Source organism: Calypte anna, chromosome 2, assembly GCF_003957555.1.
Source record: "Calypte anna isolate BGI_N300 chromosome 2, bCalAnn1_v1.p, whole genome shotgun sequence".
NCBI classification, from domain to species: Eukaryota; Metazoa; Chordata; class Aves; order Apodiformes; family Trochilidae; genus Calypte; species Calypte anna.
This window is the reverse complement of record NC_044245.1, coordinates 35472941-35480611: the sequence shown is the minus strand read 5'-3', so window position 1 is coordinate 35480611 and position 7671 is coordinate 35472941.

The following is a 7671-nucleotide window of genomic DNA, read 5'->3' as shown; positions in this document are numbered from 1 at the left end:
CAGGAAGATGAAATCCATAGAATGGATACAACTCATGGAATGACTGTAGGGCTGCTGAGACACTGGAGTTGCTATGATCTCTGGGTTATTCTGCAAGGAATGTGGAACAGTACTGGATCTATTCACTGATTTTTGTTTCCTTTTTATCTCTCAAAAACTGAGATAAAACACAATCCATTATGATGATGTAAAGAGTTAATGCTGGGGCTGACCACAAGGGAGATGACTTGTATTGGATAAGCAAATGGGAAAATTCTTGTTTTATATTTCAAAAATAATAAAAAGTGATTTTCATAACACTTCTCCTTTAATGAGAGCATTTGAATTTGTCAGCATTTTGTCAACTGTTGGAAATCAGTTTTCAATGGATTTTTATGAAAAGCTGTTGAATAACCACTATAATATCTACAATTTGCTGTAGTAAGTCAAGGCACCTGGAAAATGGAAAGCTAAGAGATTGAAACTGTGGGGAGGCAATAACATAACTGGTAACATAAGTTTGGATTTTATTAAGCTTTGAGAGCATTTCTTTTAGCTTTAAAATAATATGGTAAGATAAATTTTAAATATAAAATAGTGGTAATACAAATTTTCGTTGTAATGATGAGGTGTTTTGAGACTTGAGTGCACACCTTCCATATAAAACCAAGGAGAGTGAAATCTGTACTGTGTTTACATAGCTTGTCTGCTTTATACTGTGTTTAACAACGTGGATTTGTATCTAAGTGCTAGGTAGATGAATTTACATGAAAGAAGACAGCTTCTGATACAAGGCAGAAGCAAGGTATCCCTGAAATGCCTTCATTTTATTAAAAGTTGAAAAAAAATTACAGATGTCATCAGTGCTGAACCCTGTGGCTTTAGCCTACTGGAAATTTTTAATCAACGCCAGAGCATAGAATTAAAGGTATTGAACAGATTTTCCCAAAGTCAAGAGGAAGAAAATGAGTGATGATGCTGTGAAAGAGGTACAGCATAATTTACTGAGGAAAAATAAGTGTTTACATTTAAAGGCAAAATTCTGAGTCTTTTTTTCCTTGAAGTGCCTTTCAGGTAAATGAATAATATTTTAGATTTTGCTATGCCAGTTGTGGGTGACCTCCATCAATCATTACTCTAGTTTCTGTGAAAACTTTCCTTACAAGGATCTGCTCAGTTCACGTGGCTGGGAAACCCAGAAGTTCAGGCCAGAAGCACTTGTCCTTTTCAAAGAGAGAACACTTGCATGCAGGAAAGGGGTTGGAACCTGGGACCAAATAGTGGTACAGGAAAAGTAGTACAGCAGAAGATCTGGCTATAGGATTGCAGGTGAAACCAGCAGCAGCTGCAACAAATTGACCAGGTAAAAGGAATAAGAAGTAAGGTTTGTCACTGACTCAACAGCAACTCACAAAATGCTTCTAGGTGTTGAGTACCTGCAGCCTCTTGGTATTGCAGTAATTACTGATTTCTTCATAGTTGTTTCACCTTTAGTCTGCAGTAAATTCTATAGACTGTCTGCCTTGTGAACATTTGGGTATATGTCATGTATGCTTGCCTTCAACTGTTAGGCCATATAAGGATATTTCTGTTTTGATGAGGAAAGGGTGTATAACTGGTTTGGCTAGATTTGTTTTTAAGCACACATGCAAAATCCCAAGTACACTTAAAAGAAGCAGCAGTGCATCTTAGGCCTGCCACTCTACCCAAGAAACCAGCATGCAAGAGCTGTAAGCTGTAATAAAATTCCTGTTAAGAAATCTGACCTCATTCCTTTTTATGTTGGAATCAAAATCCCCATATTGTAGCTTTTTTTATGCTATTTGAGGAGCTTGATGTCTCTGTCTCTGCCTAGTAAAGAAAGAGTAGTTGGTGCTGCCCTCCTCAGTGATGTGCTGAGCTGAGGCCAGGTATCGGTGCTGATTGTCTTTATGGCATACAGGCAGTGTGGCTTCTGATTTATTTACTTATAACAATATTGTGATGAGTAAGAAACAGCTATTCTGAAGAAGACACAGCTGTTTCTTCTGAAGATCAGATTGAAAACAGATGGACAATGTTTAAAGAGGCCCTTAGTGAAGCAGACCCTTCCAGTTAATTGTGGCACATGCTAAAATAAATGAGAATTATTTCAGTGTCTGTTCTTTCCAGGAATCTCCAGGTTTCCTGAAATAGTGCAGAAATAAGTAATATAAATTAATAGGATGGCAGTTTGCTTGCTTGAGTCAATACTCTGATTTTTTGTTTGTTTTCAACAAACATTTCAAGGGGGTATAGAGAAGATACAGAAGCACAGTCCTTAAAATGTTGCATAGAATATTTTAATCCAAATTCTTTTCACTTTGGCAACTACAGTTGATGACCAATCCAACTTGCAGTCAGCTGTGTAATACCGTGGGTCAAAATCTAAACTCTATTCTGAGAAAGGATGCTTTTGAAGACAGGATTTGAGTTGCTGTATTTTGAAGAAACAGGTTAGTAATGCATCTAAGGTTGTGTAAATGACCATGGGTGCAGGAAGGTCAGCAGCTTAGAACATCTTTGCATATAACTGATGGGAGATTTCCTCTGTGTAGTGGAACAAAGCAACCAGATGCCTCTGATTACTGAGAAGTGGGTGTGAGCTGGTATCAAATTCACCTGTGCCCAATTAGGGCAGGCCCCCTAGTGAGCATGTGCAAGACCAGGGGGCCAATAAAAGGTGAAACTCACAGCCACAGACTAGCTCACTCCCGAGCACTGTATTACCTTTATTGTACCACTAGCGCTCATCGCCTCCAAGGTGAGGCTCTCTGTGGAGTCTTGAATCCAGGGCTTTCGGCATTGCAGTACTGGATCTTAACCAGCTGTGCCACGAGAGCCTCACCTTTTATTGGCCCCCTGGTCTTGCACATGCTCACTAGGGGGCCTGCCCTAATTGGGCACAGGTGGATTTGATACCAGCTCACACCCACTTCTCGGTAATCAGAGGCATCTGCTTGCTTTGTTCCACTGCACCTCTGGTATTTAGTGTTGAGGAAGATGTATTTATCGATGAGGAAGATTGTAGAAGATTCATATAAGCCTTTTTTACACTACACAGTAAGGTAAGTTTTTGTGGCACTTGCTTCCAGGAAGCAATCACTATATCTGTGCATAAATTTTGTTCAGTGGCTACCTGTAGCCATTGCAGCATGAAACTTGGTGTGACCTGCAAGCCTACCTGAGAACCAAATTTTTGGTCAGAGAAACTTCCTTCCTTCCTGCTTTCCTTCTTCAAGGCTCTGCATCACCTTGCAGCTGCAGTGGTGACTGCAGTGTCAACATACAATCAGGCACTCATTCAAGCTAGAGCTCCATCCACAGCATTTGGATCCAAGTCCCTCTCTAGTGAAGTCAATGCATAAAAAAAGTGCCAACTGTTTTGGTTTTTTTAATATGCTTTTAAAGTGATTGTAGAACCTGTCGTCTGTCTGCCTGGCACTAGTCATTAAGATACTGTGCACATATGGCATTTTATAGACCTTGCCCCTGAGGGGTGGTGATACCAATACTGGTGGACTTGCAGGCACATCTCAAGTTCAGCCAAAGCACTGCATCCTTGTTACAGCAAGGAGACATGGCTGGGATTTTAGGTGTTAAAGCCTCATTAGCCAAGCCATAAATCTGCTTCCTCTACAAAAAACAGGGGTATTATTCAAGTGCTCAGAAAATAAATAAAAATTATATTAGGAAAAATTAATATTTCAGCCCTACCAGGGATTTTAAGTTATCACAGGTAAGCAGCTGGTCTTAGTTCTATGCAGTTGAACTCAGTGAGATATTTAGTTCTGAATTTAGCATAATAGCTGTTCTTTCTCAAAAAGTTTTCATCCCAAATGTTTTAAGCTTCAAAAGTACGACTTAGTAACAGAAATGCTAGTGCTGCCTTAATTACAACTCCCTAATTCTGCAAAGGGAGCTTGGAAAATGCATCTGTCTAGTTTGATTAGGCTCAGCACTTATCCTGTGTCTGGAAGACAACCCTGGCATACCAGGATGACTGAGCAGTGTGCAGTGCCCAGTTCTTTTGCATGCTGCTGCAGGAAGAGCATGTCCTGCAATGTACAGGCAACTCAAAAAAGGCAAAGCCTCACCACCCATAGCCTGACCCAGCACCTCTTGAAATCAGCATGACATTAGCTATGGGCTTACAAAAAGTGTAGCAGCTTTAAAATACAGATATGGGGCCCAACAGATATGGTGCCAGAGATGTGTCATTGACTTCTGCTTGCTGTGGTGTCATGGACAGCACTTGCAGCTATCTATCTGCTTTAACAAAACCCAAAACAAACAAACAAAAAGGTAAATCTGGCAACATACTGCTACTTCTTATTGTTCTGCTGTCACCTATTCCTTTAGTCATACCCAGCTTTTGATTGTTATTTCTTTTGTCAGGCCATTGGATGAACAGATGAGTGTTGTCCTCTACTGCTGCTCCCCATGTGGGATCAGCAGTTCTGCTTCTGGCTTTGCATTCTGTCCAGAGGTATCCATAAGGAGAGAGGGAACCCAGCCATTGGAAGCTGAGATTCCATGCTATTTTAAAGACAAGGTATCTGAAGCTTTTTCAGACCCTGATTCATAATGGCACCCATGTCCATCATTTCAGGAGCAACCCCATTGATTTTACTTGCCTGAGTTTGCACTCATGATTAAGTCTTCTGACTTCTTCAGGTTACATTCTGATTAAATCTTTTACTAGTCAGTGGTGCTTTGGCCACTCATCAGATCAGAAGGCTCTACAGAAGGCTGCAGTTAGGGGACATTCAGCAAGGTGTGTGTGCTCTGGTGCTCAGATCCATGTTTTCTTCCACTTCAATGCTTAATGGTCTGTGATACAGTACAAACACTCAGAGCTGTGTTGCCATCATCCATGAAGCTCTCTAGAATGGAGAGTTCTGAGACCAGAGTGAGCGTTAAAACAATAATGTTAGTATTTTTTTCCAGTAAGAATCTTCACAGAGAAGAAAAAAGAAAACTGTGCTTTTTGGTGTTTAATTGATTGGATTTTCTGGCAAGCCAGATGGTAAATCACTTAAATTTTAAGTTGTGAGACCCAGTTGCTGACAGATATTCTTGTTCTGTGCCTCCAGCAGCACTGCAGTGATCCTAGTGCAGATGGTGAATTCTGCAGACCTTTACAAGTAAAGAGGTAACAAGAGACAATCTAAATGAAAATAAGGCAAAAGAATTACCCTGAAGATCATTTTCATCTCCTGTAGGTGTAAATATCAAGAACAGAATGAGTTACAGCTGTAACTTGTCTGTGGTTCACCACCCTAGGATACTAAAGTCTATTTACCCATTCTCATACTGGTAAGTAGCTCTCAGCTGGCCAGGGCTGCCATTCTTCTGGCCATTGTACACACAGGCATCCTCCTTTTTATTTTTTTTTTTTTTCTTTCCCAATGTAAAATTTTTCTATTAACAATTGATAATTCTAGGATTTTGCATGTTTGTCCAGGATTTCCAAATACCTGTCCATCCTAGATATATTTCTTGATTCTCTGCAGAAGTGTGTGTGGTGAATGCACCTCATCCAAGAAGGTAAGTGTTGTACACCTGTCCTGCAGGGCAGTCTGCTCATCTTCAGTAGGTAAAGCACAATCAGAACACATTATATATCCACAAAATGGCCATCCACTACCTGTACATCTTGAGGAGCTTTCAGACTTTCTTCACATTTGATCCACATGTTCAGCAAGTCCATGAGTTTCCCACCTATATTGATTTTCACAGCATAGACTCTCTGCATGTCTGCTGCATTATGTGTATGGACACATTGCTGCTGCTCACACCCTGCAATTGTGCAAAATTTTATACAGTCCCACAGTGGTTGCTAAATGATTTGTAATCTGAAGGGCAAGGTCTAAAAGGCAGATAAACTGAGAAGAGGAAGATGAGTAATGTTATGAAGGTCAGCAGCTGCATATTGTTTTTAAATTGTTCTGTTTTGTTGTGCCTTCCAATATTAAAAGGCCTCAGAGGTTTTCTTCTGATGGCTTTGGTGGAAGTCACTTGGCATTATCCTGTAATCTTTAATCACTCTTTTACAGTGTAGTTTATTCCATTATCACCAGTAGAAAGAAAAAAAAAAAAGGATACATGAGGATTATTCATAGGAGAAAAAAACCTGAAGGACTGAGCCTTTGAAATAGGTTTAAAGGTGCAAAGTTAGAGTTTGAAGCTCAGCTTTCTAGAAGTGAGGTGAGAGCTGGGCTGCTCAGGAAACAACTTCTGAAAGGTTCAACAAGAAATCAGATGCTGTAGCCAGCTGCACATTTCTGAAAACACGGAGTTAGAGGGAAGAGGAGATCAGAAAGTTAGTAAGTGGCTAATTTGCAAAAAAAGGCTCACTTTTGGAATTTGCTAGGCATCTATGTCCTGCCATTACCAGAACATCAGTGTCCTGCCCTTCACCCTGCTCATCCAATGGGGAAGCTGAAGACTTAGAGGCACCGGCTCGCTGTCAGCTGCCCACCTGCCCTGTGACCTGGTACCCTGCTGGGGGACTGGCATCAGTGGAGCTTTCAATTACCAGAACTTTCTTGTGTGGTTGAATTTATTTCATCCCACCATTGGTGAGTCTGTTCTTATATGAGCTTCTGAATTAGATCTAAATATGCCAGTAAGGGGATGGTGAAGCCATTAATTGTTTTTCTGTACTTACTATGGTTTTACTTCAGCATCTGCCTTTCTCCTTGTGGTTAATACCATCTTCCAAAGTAATGTTAGCTATGTTTTCAAAATATTAAATCTAAATCTTACATGTAACTGATTCAGATGTGCAATTGTCAGCAGCTTTTTTTACTGTGAAACACAACTGTTGCTAGTAACTAACTAATAAGGAAAACATAATCGTTAATATTCTTTTCCATCTCTTGCACTAATTGAATGAACAGAATTCTTCTGTACTACTTTGCAGACATAATTTGTTATTGAATTATTGTAATAACACTGGGTTGCTGTTTTACCTTTGCCCCACTCAGTAGAAGAGCTTTCAGATTTCTGAACTAGGAAGTCTCCGTTACCCTTGTCCTTCAAACTAGAGCCAGGGTCGTATAGGACCTTGAGATAGATGGTATTTTAACTTCCCTTTGGTTTGCTGATGAAGGATCTGATAACCAAAAGTGGATAGGGCTGGGAATATGCCTTCTTTTTAACATCTGTTAATTAGTTCTTGCAAGAAAAAATAGGTTCCTAAATTCTATTTACATGTAGGGTCATCAGCAGATTCTTCTACCTGCTTCTGAGCATTCAGTTCTGGGTTGAAAAGGTCAAGCAACAGCTACTTGAGCAGGTAAACTGTGCAGACTCTTTTTGCTTACTGTTGTGTGTTGGTTGGCTTTTGACATTTTTAGTTGTTATAGCATCTACTCGAAATAGGATTTTTTTAAATGTTAGTTGATTCCCTAAAACTGCAGGGATCTTTATCTTTGAACAATAAACTGCAGGCGACATTTGGAGTTCTGGGGTTCTCAGAGGGGAACAAGTTTCTCAAATCAAGCCTTCAAAATCCTTTCTCATATTTAAGTCATTGCAGTATTTTACAAGACTCAGAAATGGCAGAGTGTAAATACTTTGCTCCTTCTTTCTTAAGCTGATGTAATCTGAAATAACAATACTGCTGAAGCCATTGTATATCCATTTGATGAATACTACCCCTGGTGC